This window comes from Chrysemys picta, chromosome 5 (genome assembly GCF_011386835.1).
Source record: "Chrysemys picta bellii isolate R12L10 chromosome 5, ASM1138683v2, whole genome shotgun sequence".
NCBI lineage: Eukaryota > Metazoa > Chordata > Testudines > Emydidae > Chrysemys > Chrysemys picta.
This window is the reverse complement of record NC_088795.1, coordinates 44,061,856-44,078,433: the sequence shown is the minus strand read 5'-3', so window position 1 is coordinate 44,078,433 and position 16,578 is coordinate 44,061,856.

Below are 16,578 nucleotides of genomic sequence, written 5' to 3'. Positions count from 1 at the left end.
AGTTTCTAACCTATACAGAACTAGCGTGTAGGCTGTATTGGCTATACTATCTGTGACAGGGTTACTACTGAATCGGAGTATTAATACTGTGCTTCAGCTTCATATTACTACTTTCATCAAGACAACACTGTGGCTAACCTTAGCTGCTACCGCATGTGCTTCTAAAGCAGACAACAGAAAATAGAAATTAATAACTGCCATGAGTGAGACAGCTTACTTTTGTACCCATTCATTTTTAAGGAAGAATGAATCAGTACAAACAGACTTGGAAAGAGATTGAAAAATAGAGCCTCTGAGAATTTTAAAAGAAGATTCATCGGGGTTAGATAGCACAGTGAGATAATACAAGTAGCCTGCCGGCTTCAGTTCGGGCCATAATTGAATGAGTATGACTGTCTCATTCTAGTCCCTTTGTGGAGATTTGTCCACATCAGAAAACCAGACATCCTGGGCCTGATCCTGCCAGGACCTGGAGTTCAGAATTCCCCACCTTGTAGGATTGGATCCTGTTTGCTGGAGAGGTTCAGCCCTGAAGTAGTAGTACTCATGCAGTTTAGGAGGGAGTACTGAACTGGTACAGATTGGAGGAGGAACTCTCACAGCACCCACTGCACTGGGCTTAAATTAAGCTAGTTCTTTTGTTTTCATGGGAAAATCTTTGAATGTAAGATAAGAGTGATCAACAAGGTTTTGATTTGCAATGGGGCCTTGATCTGCCTTTCTGTTCATACCTTCTCTTTTGTAGAGGGCAAATAAAAATTGCAGATGCCTTAATTGTTATTTGCTAACCTTATCAGGTACTTTGACATCTAAATGACATCAATTCCATCCACAAATTATCAGAGCACAATTGCAGCCCAATGATTTGTCCCCACAAAGTTGCAGGCAGAAAAAAAGGAAGATGGATTTTAAAAATCATTCCCCAACAATTTTATATATTCTTAGTGCATTGTTTTGATTTACCATAAAGAAGTGAAATTTGTAAAAGAGCAAAACTCAGAAAAAAAGATTCAGTGCAGCCATATAATAGTTCCCATGGTAAGAAGTACCTCTTATGCTATTTTCCCCCTTTCCTAATTATGACAAAATCTTTGGACCAATTTGATACTTTGTTTCCCTTAAATGTTTTCTGCCCACTGTTGTCCTACCAAGTGACATTTCTTTAGAATGTGTGACAAAGCTCTGTCCTTGTCTTCGTGGGTCCCACGTTTCCTGGCAGATTTTGCTAGCCTCAGAGGCTCACTGGGACCCTCCACATAGCCCTTCTCTCTCTCTAGAGGCAGGGGTTACAGCCCAATGAGCCAGCGAGGGAGGTGAGGAGAAGCTATCCTCCCTTGCACAGTCACTGTTGTCTCTCAGTCTCAGTGATTAATCAGGGGGGAACCCGGGCCCACCCTCTACTCTGGGCTCCAGCCCAGGGACCCTAATAGTATCAGCTATGGTAGCTGATCTTTTAGATACAGGATGTGTACAATTCCCTGGGCTACTTCCCCCCAGCAGCCCCCACTTCCTCAAGCTCCACTTCACCCTTATCTCAGGGCCTCCTTCCTTCCTCCTTCCTTGTGCCTGATATGGTGTGTACTGCTCAGTTTCTCCAACAGCACAACTTCCTCCCATAGCTCCTGACATGCACACCTCCCTGCATAACTGGGAGGCTTTTAACTAGTTTCAGCCAGCCCCTGATTGGCTTCAGGTGTCCCAATCAACCTAGCTGTCTCCACTGCTTTCTGGAAAGATCTTAATTGGCCCCAGGGGTCTTGATTAACCTGGAGCAACTGCCATTTGGTTACCATGGTAACAGGGATTTATTTAGCCTGGGGCTAACATACCTGTTTCTCACTACTTTCCTATAGCCATCTGGCCTTGCCCCATCACAAATGATTTTGTCCAATGTGCAATTTCTCCATATATGTTCTGTATATACTCGATCATAAGCAGGTTCGTTTATAAGTCGGCCCCCCCAAGATGGATAAGTAAAAATGGAAAAAATTTATAACCCATTCATAAGCCGACCCTATAATTCAGGGGTCAGCAAACTTTGGCTCCCGGGCCATCAGGATAAGCTGCTGGTGGTCCGAGATGGTTTGTTTACCTCGCATCCGCATGCACGGAGGTAAACCTAAGTAAACAAAGTGTCCCGGCGCGCCAGCTGCTTACCCTGATGGGCCGGGACAGCAACTAGTGGGGACATTTTTTTGGGGGGAGAAGCTGGGAGTCAGGGGAGTAACCCCTGTGACCACCCCCTACATGACCACCCCTAGCCCGGGACCCCGACACGCTCCCCATCTCATCCCTTCACACCTTATCTGGGGAGGGCCAGGGGAGGATGTCTCTGACCTGTCTGGAGCTGCTCTGGCAGGCTGGGCAGCGCAGCCACAGCCTGCTCCGGCGGGCCAGACCGGGCAGCGCGGCTGCAGCATGTTCCAGCGAGCTGGGCCGGGCAGCGTGGCCGCAGTGTGCTCCAACGCCCGGGCGGCGCGGCCACAGCCTGCTCTGGTGGGTGGGGCTGAGTGGCATGGCTGCAGCCTGCCAGCCCTGGAGCTGCAGCGCAGCTTGAGGGAGAGCAGCATGGCCAGAAGTGGAGAGACTCTGGCCCCACCTCTTCCCTTCTGTCTCTGCTGGCTGTGTTGCATCTCCTTGCGCCCTCTGTTGGGGAGAGGGGCTGTGTCCCACCTCTCCCTCTCTATACCCGTTCATAAGCCGACCCCCGTCTCTGGTGCTTCCCTTTTTTACTAAAAAAATTCGGCTTATGAACGAGCATATACGGTTTATTTATTCCATGTTGGTGGGGAAAAAGTCTCCAAATATCGTTCTCTTTTCATGAGCTAGAAAGATCCCTATAAATATAAACTCTTCTTAATTCTTCTATTACCAAGCTATAACACAAGAAATCCTACACAAATAAAATGCTACTTCCAAAAATCACCCAAAAAAGTGATAGTTTGAGGGAGCTCATCATTGCAAATAACTTTGCTGGGAAAAGGAGAATCCTCTTTGGAAAATCTTTATCCTCATAATTTGTACAACTGTCAAAGGAAGTGGCATGAAATGAAACAGAGTCCGATGCAGCCAATTGAAACTTCATTGGATCACTGACATTCCAGAGCTCTATTTGCCACTGCTCTTGCAGCTACTATTCAGAAAAAACTCCCATTGATTTCAATCAGAATTTTGCTAAGTAAGAACTCCAATACTACTGGACAATTTCAATTTAAAAAATTAAAAAGACATGTCATAATCCTTCATATCTAGCCATTGTTTTCAGAAAACTGGTAATATTGCTTATATATTGATATGTTTAGTCTGTCGGCAAAAGAGAAGATGACACTAGAATATATTTTAGGTCTACCTCAAATTAGGAAGAAAGTTGTAACAAAAATCTATTAGGCTACATTCTATGCAATATCAGGAGGAGAGGTTTGAGCCACCTATATTCAAGGGAAATGAGGGAGCCAAAGCAACCCTTAACACAGGGGTTCTCAAACTAGGGGTCGGGATCCCTCAGGGGGTCGCAAGGTTATTACATAGGGGGTTGCAAGCTGTCAGCCTCCACCCCAAACCCCGCTTTGCATCCAGCATTTATAATGGTGTTAAATATATAAAAAAGATTTTTTAATTTATAAGGGGGCTCGCACTCAGAGGCTTGCTATGTGAAAGGGGTCACCAGCACAAAAGTTTGAGAACCACTGACTTAACAAAAAGTATGCAACCCAGAATTCACCGAGTACTGAGTGCTATGGGTACACTCCTCCTGATTTATTTGATCCCAGTCCACCCTTGGCATGCCTTTTGTGCCACACCCCATAAGAAGGGGCAGGATACGGCAATTTATGTCAGTCCTACGTTGCTCCTATGCCAGGGGGAATCTTCTATGGCCCAGAGCAGCATGTAGGGACTGGGGTGAGTATAAGAATCTATTCCTTTAATATTTAAAAAGAAAAATTACAAAGAAATGCAGAGAGATTTACAAAAACAAGTATTTTATTTTCTGTTTTATATAAAACTAGCTACACTACACTTGCACTTGTAAAATATTTGTATATACTGCACAGAGGGCAACAAATTCATGCACTGCACCTGACCTTATTGGCCACCATCTGGATTACAAAATTGAGAATGTCTCCTCCGTGCTCCAGTACTGACTTATCAATCTCCCTGTCCAACTTTCTTCTGCTAAACCACCAGCCCATCTTGTTTTTATTTACTTAAAAAAAGATATATAACTTCTTACGAACTGTGTCCATATTACAAAGTAATGGCCCAGGACTGAATAGTGGTGCAGTGGTTTAATCTCAGCCTTACATTCAATTTACAGCCATGGATTATTTTACACATATAATAATATCCCTATCTGATCAAGTACACATTAGCTTGTTTGACTGCTCCAAACAATTTGTACTGCCAGGGAAATGCTTCAAATGGTCTGGAGACTATAGTAAACATTTAGTAATGGGTAAGCAAGCATTATTCCAGCACTGTATTATTAATCACAAAATGTGTCTCTGTAAGCAGTTCAGTTTCAGCTGAAACTCAGTTTATCAGCATTAATGTAACTGAGAGCTAGACAGAATAGACTAGACAGCAATTCCACATACCACAACAGTCTCGCTGCTGTTCTGAAATGAATGGATCTTATTCAGAAGGGATTATGTGTTTAGGAGCAAACAGCCTACCATAAGGTTTATTTGAAATTTTATGTATGTAAAACAAAAAGGATGATCTGGTTAAAGAAAGTACTGCATCCACTGACCTCTTCTCCCATTCCCTCCCAAGCAGACATTTCCTAGTGCAAGACATCTAGGTGATAAACAAAACAGAACACATATGACACATCTTAGCGACTGTTGTCTAAAGGGATGCAATATATACAGTTGTTATACTTCAAACCAAGTATACTCAACATATGTGCCCAGAGAATATCATCATTCAAGGGAAGGGTGCACTGGTTCAGAACAAATACCAGCGTCACAAACTGTCATGCATCCCTCTAGCTATACTGAACATTTTTTAATGGATGTCTTACATATAATTTCATAAAAGGAATTCCTGAGCAAGTAATAAATCCTGCTTATAAATGTGTATACACTGTAACCCTACTCCCAAGATAGTATGAGTGTGCCAGCACTGGCTCTACATTTATCTGAAAAATATGCACAGAGATTCAATTTTATTTTATTAGTAAAATATTACAGGAACAATTCAACCCAGTCACTTGAGGAATTTGATAGGATTGCATGTTTTGTTTCCATCTAATATTTAAGGACCTGACCCAAAGTCCAATGACCTCAATAGGAGTCTTTCCATTAACTTCACTGGGCTTTGGATCAGGTTCTTAAAGGTGATATACTCTCTCACATTTTTTAATGTTCAGAACTATTTGCTTAAGGACCTCCTGTAAGCATATCCCTTTCGTCATTTCTCCCACTTGGTTGGAGCCCCTGGAGAGGCCTAGTTATCAACACCAGATGGGCCCAGCTCAGTTCCCCATCTTAGTCCTTTCGTGGGCTCCACTCTTTCTGGCCTTCTTATTTTTCTTTACCAATGGGGACCAAATGGAAAACAAATGTTCTTTCAACCCAAAAGAGAAGAAACCAGCAGTTCCCACTTACTTCAGGGGTGCCTACAGAACAGTTTTACAGGAGTTCTTCTGACTGGATAGCCAAAACAGGCTATCCCTGCTTCGGGAGCCACTTCCAGCTCAAAGTATCCCACCCCCACTGTTGACTGCAGCTTCCTCCTTTTTCTAGGTCTCTTCTCTACTATGCATGATTGGCAGGGGTGGAGAGGCAGGGCTACCTCCTCATACAAAGACTTTCTAGCCTATTCCCCACCAATGCAGGGTTTCTATACCTTGTCACACCTGCTCCTCCACCCATCTGAGAACAAAAGAGGAATGTCCTTATATTTCTTGTACACTGTTCCATAATTCCTTCTTCCCCTACTTCTTCGATGGAATACCAAGTGTCCCTGGGATTCTTCTTTGCAGGTCTTCTTGAGATGAAGACTATTAACAAAGGTCCACTAGAAAAAAAATTGGTTTCTCTGGCAAATTTTCCATGCAGTGGAGATAACAACTTACATTATTATTATTACATTACACCTTCTATCCTGTAGTACCCCAGAACACTTTATAAACTATCCTTTGTGTAAGCAACATACATTATTTACACTGCCATTAGTAAATTAGTTACACTGCCAGAGTAACTCCATCAATTTCAGTAAAATGTAGCCACGCATATTTCATATCTTATAAGTCTTTTACCTGAAGTAGCATGGATGTCTTACATATAATTTCATAAAAGGAATTCCTGAGCAAGTAATAAATCCTGCTTATAAATGTGTATACACTGTAACCCTACTCCCAAGATAGTATGAGTGTGCCAGCACTGGCTCTACATTTATCTGAAAAATATGCACAGAGATTCAATTTTATTTTATTAGTAAAATATTACAGGAACAATTCAACCCAGTCACTTGAGGAATTTGATAGGATTGCATGTTTTGTTTCCATCTAATATTTAAGGACCTGACCCAAAGTCCAATGACCTCAATAGGAGTCTTTCCATTAACTTCACTGGGCTTTGGATCAGGTTCTTAAAGGTGATATACTCTCTCACTCCACAAATTTAAATAGGAATTGCCGTAGCTGATCATCCCAGAATTCTGTCTCTGCTACAATTAGACGCTTCACAGGACAGTGCAGATAATCCTGTAGTGGACAACTATGGAAAAGCCTACCCCATGGGGGAATTCTCTTTCCATCTCCACTTGATTATGCCCTGGAGCATCAGAGATGCCTTTAAGAGAAAGTGCAGTCTCTTGGCTGAAGAAACCAGATGCAGATCTGTCAGGAGCCTGTTAAATATTGAAGAGTGAGTATTCACCAGGCAGAAGAAAAGCAACATATTGATTGACTCACTTTTTTGCTCCAAGCAGGAAGATTCTGTGGTATGACTTGCAAAAATAATATACTCCTCCCTACTTTTGTCTTTTGGAAAGCCAATTCACAGAAGAGGCCTCTAATGCAAGCACACAGTCACGAGAGCCATTACATTGGTATTGATCCTTGTGCTAGAAATGGGGTCGCTGGCATTTGTTGTCTGTGATGTTCTAAGCTTCTTACAGATTGCTCTTGGCAGCTGCATTGACATCAGGTGTTCAGTGCATGCAAACAAAGGCTTTGACATTCACTTGGGGGTTGTAAATGGCCTGTTGTTAATACCATAACATCTACATGGTAAACACAGGCAGTTCCTATCTTTTGCCTTAAGATGCTGCAGAGGCCAAGAGTCCATACAGAGGCAGAGATTGGCTTCCATGACTATTATTCTATTGGGTGTCTAAGCAACAGTTTGTTCTGATTAGATCTTGACCCCAGGGAAGGGTCATGATCTCTCATGGGTGGAATGTGTATTCTGAACCCATCTATTTAATCAGATATATATAAAAAAATAATTTATCACCAATTCGTCAGTAAACAAATTATAACAAAAAAATAATGGTATGGCAGTAACATAGGCTGATGCTGTTAGCAAATTGCAGTACGTGAGTTAAGATCAATAATTTATTAGGGCACAATAAATAATGAGTGCTATTTTACTAGTCTATTTTTAACTTTGGAGGAGCAATGATTTATTTATTTATTTATTACATCAGAGTTTATTTAAAATCACACTACACATTGTACCATTGGATAAGCTGTTCTGCTTTCCTCACAAATATGCTAAAGTTTTAACATTTTCTGATTTGGGTATTATTTAAAAGTTGGCAGTTAATTTGACAGCTATTTAAAAGCAACGTGACTTTGTTCTTCCCAGTCTCTTAACCTCGGGTAACTCATAGGTGAAATCAATTCAAAATTTAAAGTTTGCACCATTTTCTAACTCTTCTACTTAAATTAAGATAGAAGGTAAATCATGTTATTTGAGTCAAAAACTCTATTAAAAACAATAAAAAATGGTTCTTAACTTTTACAGCCTCATAATCTTACAGGTTTTTTCAATGTCTCCCATAGAACATGAGAATATAAAATATTTTATGTGTAGAAAAAGGCCATTTAGCCAATATTTTTGCCCTTTTCTTGAGTTTATTTAATCCTGCTCTCCTTCTTTTTCACCATATCTCCTCATTCTAGTCTTTAATTATAAATACCATCCCTATTTTTCATTGGCAGTTTCTCTGCATAAATTATTTTTATTTAGCATCAAAACTATTTCTCATATTTATTCCACTCCAAGATGTATATTAGTGCAGAGTTTAGGGGATTTAAATCAAAAGAGGGATCAAATCTGGCAGTAATGCTCAGGGCAGCTTTGCTGATTCACACAAGCTGGGGATCTGGCCCTAAATCTCTAAAGTCTAAAGGACTACAAATTTTTATTACGATTATTTTTAAAAAAATTAATGAATTAATCTTTAAAAGATCACTATCAATCATTCTGACATATCAATGACTTGTGCTTTTTATCAATTTCAGAACAGTTGATTATGGCTTTGTTTTTAAGGATAATTTACCAAGCAATTATTGATATATACACTGTGTGCTTTTGCCTGAATTAGTTGTTTGCCTTCAAGAGCCTAATGTTCAAAACATGCCCATGTATGTACAAAGCACTTACTTTCATACATGATTATCAGCTTCTATTACTTGTGCACAAAAATGAAACATTTATGCACAAACCCCACCACTCTGCATTCACTTGTTCAAATTAAGTGAAAATGCATTCTGCACATGTGAATTCCATCACTGTTTGTGTCCACCCAACAGTTGCCAATACACATTTGGCTAAGGCCAGTTTGAAAATGTAGTCCAAAAGCTTCCTGTTTCACTTGAATAAGTTGTTCTCCTTTCCGAATTGCACCTGAAGTTTTTCATGCATTTTTAAAGTTATCTTTCTGAAAGCAAAAGACTGAAATCCTCTCTGTCCATTCACATCACATTCAGCATATGTGCAAACTTGCTCACATGGCTCTGTGAAAAATGCCTCTACCCTGACCTGGATAATGTACCTCTATTTAAAAAAGTATTTCTATTTTTAAGAACCTGGATTTTTGTTTATTTAAATAAAATACAACTTCATTTTAAAAACATAAACCTAATTAAAACTAAATTTGAAATTGACAACCTCTATTAAGTCTCAAACTTATAAAAATCATTAAACTTAAATACAAAAAATATATTAAGCAGAATAGCCCCAATCCACAAATCAATTGAGGCACCTAAAACCCCCAAACCTGGGCACCTAAATCCCAGGTTTAGGCTCCACTGCAACCCACAAAACTCTCACCAAACCCTGGAGGCACCTCAATTTACCCTAATTTTTCAGGGTAAAAGTTCCAGCCTCTGGGCATGTGCCCTGCTGCCCCATCTTAGGCATCCAGATGCCTATCTCCCGCGTCAGCCCCTGTGTGATTCACAAACCAAGAGACGATAGGTGGTTGGCCACTATGGAGTGTCTGTTACTTGCTCTTGCCCAGTGACTGTTCCACTCTGGATAAACCCTTAGTAATTGGGCCAGAGAGAAACAGGATACACTATCTGAGATTCAGCTGGAGGGCTGCCTCCCATGACTGGACTTGTGTGGTGGATTGCCTGGATGTTGCAGACCAGTAGCTGGGTGAGTGCAAAGGCCCAGTGCTGGTGTTATGTTGTGCCCTGAGAAAGGAGCACAGTGACAAGGAGATATTGTGGGAGCTAATTCTGCTTAAAAGAATATTAACTCATCCAGAACTACCTGTTAGGAGATCTTTGGGGAGTGGAGGGGAGCAATCAGTGGAGTGCTGCTGCTCCTGGACTCCTCCAGCTACTGATAACCCCTCATGCAGTGAATTGCTGAACTTCTATTAGCAGGTGGCTAAAAGAAGCTGATGCTGGGGTTTGGCTTAGGCAATTACTGTGGCCTAGGTGGAAGGTTCAGCAAAGATGCAAGGCCAAATTTCCCTGACTATTTTACGTCTCTTCAGTATCAACCCTAAAATGACAAGCAAACTGGATGTAAAGCCCACACCAATAACAAAGCCACCTAATTTGTAGGGCAGGGGAAATTATGACTGATATATAAGAAGGTTAGAAGAAAGTGTGTATTAGTGGCTATTTCCTTCTTTATTCTTTTCCTTTCATTGTCCCTATTGTCTTCCCCATGATTTCAATGGGTGATGAGGTCACTCATCTTCTTACAGGATCAGGCCCCTGAATCTCTAAGGAAAATAGCAAAATTGTCACTCTTTTTACTAGGCCATAACTTCTATATTTCCTTACCAGCTCTTTTCAGACTTAAAACTGTGCACATTGCTTAATGAAGACTGTGAGCCATCTCTGAAATTTTAATTCCAAACCATTTTTGAGCTATCCAAGTCCAAAAAAGCATCAGATTAATTTTCTTGGGACCCAATCCAGCTCTTATTAAAGCCATTGGATTTATTGAGAGTTGGATCAGACTCTTTAAAGTGTAAACACTACATTTTTCATGCTCAGGTAACTCAAAAATGGCAGCTTTGCTTCAGACTTTCCATACCACTTCAGTTCTTGCAGAAAGCATATATGAAATTATGGGGATATGGTAGTTATGGTATAAGGCACTGAAATGGAGTTTGAGCAAGAGACCTTTTCAAATGTATATACATTTCAAGGTGGGAAGGAAATATTAAAGTTATCCACTAATGTGGTTTAGGGGGGAAAAGACTTTTTTGCTTTGCCTTGTTACTTAAATGCATGCAGCACTGAAAAATAAAACAAAGATCATTACTGTTAATAATATTGGGCCAATACAGAGAAAGACCGGGATATCATACAGGAAGATCTGGATGACCTTGTATACTGGAATAATAGTATTAGGATGAAATTTAATAGTGAAAAGTGCAAGGTCATGTATTTAAGAATTAATAACAAGAATTATTGTTATAAGCTGGGGACGCATCAGTTGGAAGTAACCTCGGAGTATTGGTTGATCACAGGATGACTATGAGCCGCCAATGTGATATGGCCGTGAAAAAAGCTAATGCGGTCTTGGGATGCATCAGGCGAGGTATTTCCAGTAGAGATAAGGAGGTGTTAGTACCGTTATACAAGGCACTGGTGAGACCTCATCTGGAATATTGTGTGCAGTTCTGGTCTCCTATGTTTAAGAAGGATGAATTCAAACTGGAACAGGTTCAGAGAAGGGCTACTAGGATGATCCGAGGAATGGAAAACCTGTCTTATGAAAGGAGACTCAAAGAGCTTGGCTTGTTTAGCCTAACCAAAAGAAGGCTGAGGGGAGATATGATTGCCCTCTATAAATATATCAGAGGAATAAATACCAGGGAGGGAGAGGAATTATTTAAGCTCAGTACCAATGTGGACACAAGAACAAATGGATATAAACTGACCATCAGGAAGTTTAGACTTGAAATTAGATGAAGGTTTCTAACCATCAGAGGAGTGAAGTTCTGGAACAGCCTTCCCAGAGGAGTAGTGGGGGGAAAAGCCATATCTGGCTTCAAGACTAAGCTTGATGAGTTTATGGAGGGGATGATTTAATGGGATAGCCTAATTTTGGCAATTAATTGGTCTTTGACTATTAGTAGTAAATATGCCCAATGGCTTGTGATGGGATGTTAGATGGGGTGGGATCTGAGTTACTACAGAGAATTCTTTCCTGGGTATCTGGCTGGTGAGTCTTGCCCACATGCTCAGCGTTTAGCTGATCGCCATATTTGGGGTCGGGAAGGAATTTTCCTCCAGGGCAGATTGGCAGAGGCCCTGGGGTTTTTTCGCCTTCCTCTGCAGCATGGGGCATGGGTCATTTGCTGGAAGATTCTCTGCAGCTTGAAGTCTTCAAACCATGATTTGAGGACTTCAATGGCTCAGACACAGGTTTGATACAGGAGTGGGTGGGTGAGATTCTGTGGCCTGCGTTGTGCAGGAGCTCAGACTAGATGATCATAATAGTCCCTTCTGACCTTAAAGTCTATAATTCTATGATTCTATATGATAGCCCACGAGGGGTCCCAAGAAAGAGTTATGACTCTCAGAATCACAATGCCTCCCCTCCTCCACCTGCACTCTAGTGAGGCTATAACTTGCTACCAGGTATAAAACATTATCCTGCCTTCTTCTGGTCAGTAGTGCATAGGGGTTGGGTGTCTACTTGTGTGTAGGTAGGAGGGAGTAGAGGTCAGGCTCTCCACCCTCACCTTGACCAAACGTTCAGGGAGGCAGGCAGGGGAGCATGTGTAGGGTCTTACATTCACCCCAACCCTGATCTAGCCACATTAGGACCCACCCCTAATCTGTCCCAGTGATATTACTGTGAAATTTGTACTGTTACAGGACATGAGAAAATCCCAACTTTTAAAAAATAAATGTTAAATTGGTATCTTTCCTATTTCCTCTGTGTTTTCCTGTATGTAAACATTGAAAAATTTCCTCTTTGATCCTTCTGATACTCACAGATATTTAAGTACACTGAGAAGAGTTTAGCTCACCCCTAAGCACACGTGGCCTTTTCAGTTTGTCTTCAGAGATCAGATGCATACCAGCATAGCTGTAAAATAGCTGTGAGCTAGGAAAGGACTCTGCGAGTGGCATGCAAATGAACACATCTAGCATCCCACTCCAAAACTGATTAGAATTTCTTATCAAAAGAAAAAAACTTTCTTAATCATTCTTTGTGGATGAGAGGCTTAGTCCTCATTCCCTTGGGCAGAGACCTTCCTTAATTAGCATGCTGCTGGTACTTCATGTATGAAATATGAATACTATTCATTATTGCTATAGCTATTATTCTTCCATGAGTCTCTTGAAAAAAATGGCTCCTTTTCAAGTGGCCTCCTTAGCAATTGACAACAGTAAATAACATATAAACTATTTTTCATTGCAGGATTTCTCAGTGGAGCCTTCACTAAATAACAGATACCCACAGAAGCTAGTGTACTCTTTGATAATATTTCTACAGTAATGCATTATTATTATTATTTCAGTAGCATCTAGCAGCTCAATCCAAGATTGGGGTCTCATTGTGATATGTGCTGGAAATATACAGATAAGAGACAGTCCTCACCTTAAAGAGCTTGCAGTCTAAATAACAAGAGAAACACAGTCAGTATTATAAGCCCATTTTAAAGGGGAGAAATTGAGACACAGAGATCATGAGTCTTGCCCAAAGTAACACAGGAAATCTGTAGCAGAGCTAGGAATCAAGCCCAGATCTCTAGAGTCCCAGTCTATGCTGAATAACAAGATTATAAGGATGGCCCAGTAGTCAAAACAGTAGCTTGGAACTTGGGAGATGTGTTCAGTTTCCTACTATTGCATAGATTTCCTGTGCTTTGGGCAAATCACAGTGGGCTAGATTTGCAAAGGGAATGTAGGCATGTAGGTCTACACTGTAGCCACCACCGCCGATTCTGGGCCCGGGAAACAAGCACAGACTGGTGGGACCGCGTAGTGTTGTAGGTCTGGGATGATTCCCAGTGGCTGCCTAACTTTCGCATGCATAAGGGCACTTTCATGGAACTTTGTGACTTGCTTTCCCCTGCCCTGAATACCAAGATGAGAGCAGCCCTCACAGTTGAGACGCGAGTGGCGATAGCCCTGTGGAAGCTTGCAATGCCAGACAGCTACCGGTCAGTCGGGAATCAATTTGGAGTGGGCAAATCTACTGTGGGGGCTGCTGTGATGCAAGTAGCCAAAGCAATCACTGAGCTGCTGCTACCAAAGGTAGTGACTCTGGGAAATGTGCAGGTCATAGTGGATGGCTTTGCTGCAATGGGATTCCCTAACTGTGGTGGGGCGATAGATGGAACCCATATCCCTATCTTGGCACCGGAGCACCAGGGCAGCCAGTATGTAAACCTCAAGGGGTACTTTTCAATGGTGCTGCAAGCACTTGTGGATTACAAGGGACGTTTCACCAACATCAATGTGGGCTGGCCGGGAAGGGTTCAGGAACACTCGCTCGCGTCTTCAGGAACACTAGTCTGTTTAAATGGCTGCAGCAAGGGCTTTACTTCCCAGACCAGAAAATAACCGTTGGGGATGTTGACATGCCTATAGCTATCTTTGGGGACCCAGCCTACCCCTTAATGCCATGGCTCATGAAGCCATACACAGGCAGCCTGTCCAGTAGTCAGGAGCTGTTCAGCTACAGGCTGAGCAAGTGCAGAATGGTGGTAGAATGTGCATTTGGATGTTTAAAGGGTCACTGGCGCACTTTACTGATTCGCTCAGACCTCAGCCAAACCAGTATCCCCATTGTTATTGCCGCTTGCTGTGTGCTCCACAATTTCTGTGAGAGCAAGGGGGAGACATTTATGGCGGGTGGAAGGTTGAGGCAAATCGCCTGGCTGCTGATTATGCGCAGCCAGACACCAGGGCTGAGCTCCTGATATGAGTCCCTATTGTGATCTCTCTCCATCATGCCCTTGGAGATTTTTTCAAATGTTTTGGCATTTCGTCTTTTGGAACATAGTTCTGTTAGCACGGAATCGTCTCCCCATATAGCGATCAGATCCAGTACCTCCTGTACGGTCCATGCTGGTGCTCTTTTTCGATTCTCGGACTGCATGGATACCTGTGCTGATGAGCTCTGCGTGGTCACCTGTGCTCTCCACGCTGGGCAAACAGGAAATTAAATTCAAAAGTTCGCAGGGCTTTTCCTGTCTACCTGGCCAGTGCATCCAAGTTGAGATTGCTGTCCAGAGCGGTCACAATGGTGCACTGTGGGATAGCTCCCGGAGGCCAATACCATCGAATTGCGTCCACGCTAACCCTAATTCGAACCGGCAATGTCGATTTCGGCGCTACTCCCCTCATCGGGGAGGAGTACAGAAATAGATTTTAAGAGCCCTTTATGTCGAAGTAAATGGCTTCGTTGTGTGGACGGGTGCAGGGTTAATTCAATTTAACGCTGCTAAATTCGACATAAACTCATAGTGTAGACCAGGCCTTAGTGGACTCTTGCAACAAAGCTGCTGGGACTCAGAAGACAGCTTTTGAACCTCTGGTGCCCACAAGGACTCATCAGATCAGGTACAAGTTGATTTCTGCAGAGAAGGGTTGGGAATAAATTCTGACATGGGGTTTAGCTGTACCTAACCACCTAAACCTGCCAGACCTCTATAGATTCTGTTAAGAGAAAACTCAGAGGCTGAACAACCTCTCAGTTGGAAGATCCCTGTACTTGTGAATCTGGTAAGGGTGGAGTAAGATTCCAAAGGGGGATGGAACTTTGGATGGGAAAGAGACTGAAAATATCCAAGCAGGACCTAGTAAATGCCTTGCTTTTCACAGGCACCTACTTGCCTTTCGAGGGATGGGGCCCCTCTTCTGAGCATTTCCTTCTGGCTGGGTTAGGTGATTCCCTGTGAATCCCTTTCTGAAGCACCTAACTCTCCCAGCCTGGGTGCCTAAATCATGGCTCTGAATTCCACTTAGCAGTGGCACACTTGGGAGTTAGGTCTTGCAATGCCTAAGTCCCCTTTGTGACTCTAGCCCTTAGTCTCTCTCTGTCTCAGTTCCCTATCTATAATAAAATGGGGATAAATAGCACTGCCCTATCTTGTGGGGGGTGTTAAGGATAAATACTACGGTAAGAGGGAACCATACAAGTATCTTGCATAGGTCATCCTTCCTTTCTGAGTGTCAGCAAGGATCTTTAATTACCAACAACTGCCTAGTTATATTAACACATCTCACATACTTTTTATGATAAAAATCCCATTACTTCAGAGTAAGAGCAACAGCCTAATGGTATTCTTAGCATTTTTCCTATTGATTTAAATGTACTTTTTAATGTACTTCTCACATTTAAATTGTGGAACATATATGTGGAATAATTTTTAAAGTATCTATCTTTCCCTATGAATATGAGACTTTGTGTCTCAAGGGGTTATTCCAGAAGATAAAATTTGCATCAAATAGCTTAACTTCATGCTGGTATACACACTAGTTACATTGCCAGATGCAAATGCATCCACTTCATAAACCATTAGTTCTTCATATTCTTCATCCTACCTCTGTCTGTGGCTGAAGATGCTCCCCACCCCGCCCCCGCAATCCATTGAAACAAATATGTGCAAAAGCATTTTGTTTGTTTACAACCAAGTTTTCAGAGTGTTTTCAGAGATGTTTTCAAAACTGAAATGCACATCATTACTACCTAGGACACATAGCAGAGACCCATTTTCCTCAAAGTGCCACTTACTGGCTTTTCAGAAAAAAGGTAATTCTAGAGCCATTTTGTATGCAGGCCATATGTCAGTTTTCTAAGTCACAAATATGGAGCCAACGCATAAGTAGTGATTTGTGCACTTTAGCAAAACTATTAAAGAAAAAGTAGCCTTGGAAACTAACAAATTTGATACAAAGGCCAAGTCAGACGTATATAATATATATTTGTATAGAGTCTATCTGAAAAGATGTGCTCTCACTCAACCAGAAGTTATGGGCTTGATGCAGGAATAACTTGGTGAAATTATGTGGCCTCTTATTCAGAAGGTCAGACTAGATGATAATAATGGTCATGCATACAAATACCAACTGGGGAGAGAGAGTGACCTTTATAAATAACTGTTAGGACTAGTGAGCTATTCCATTTC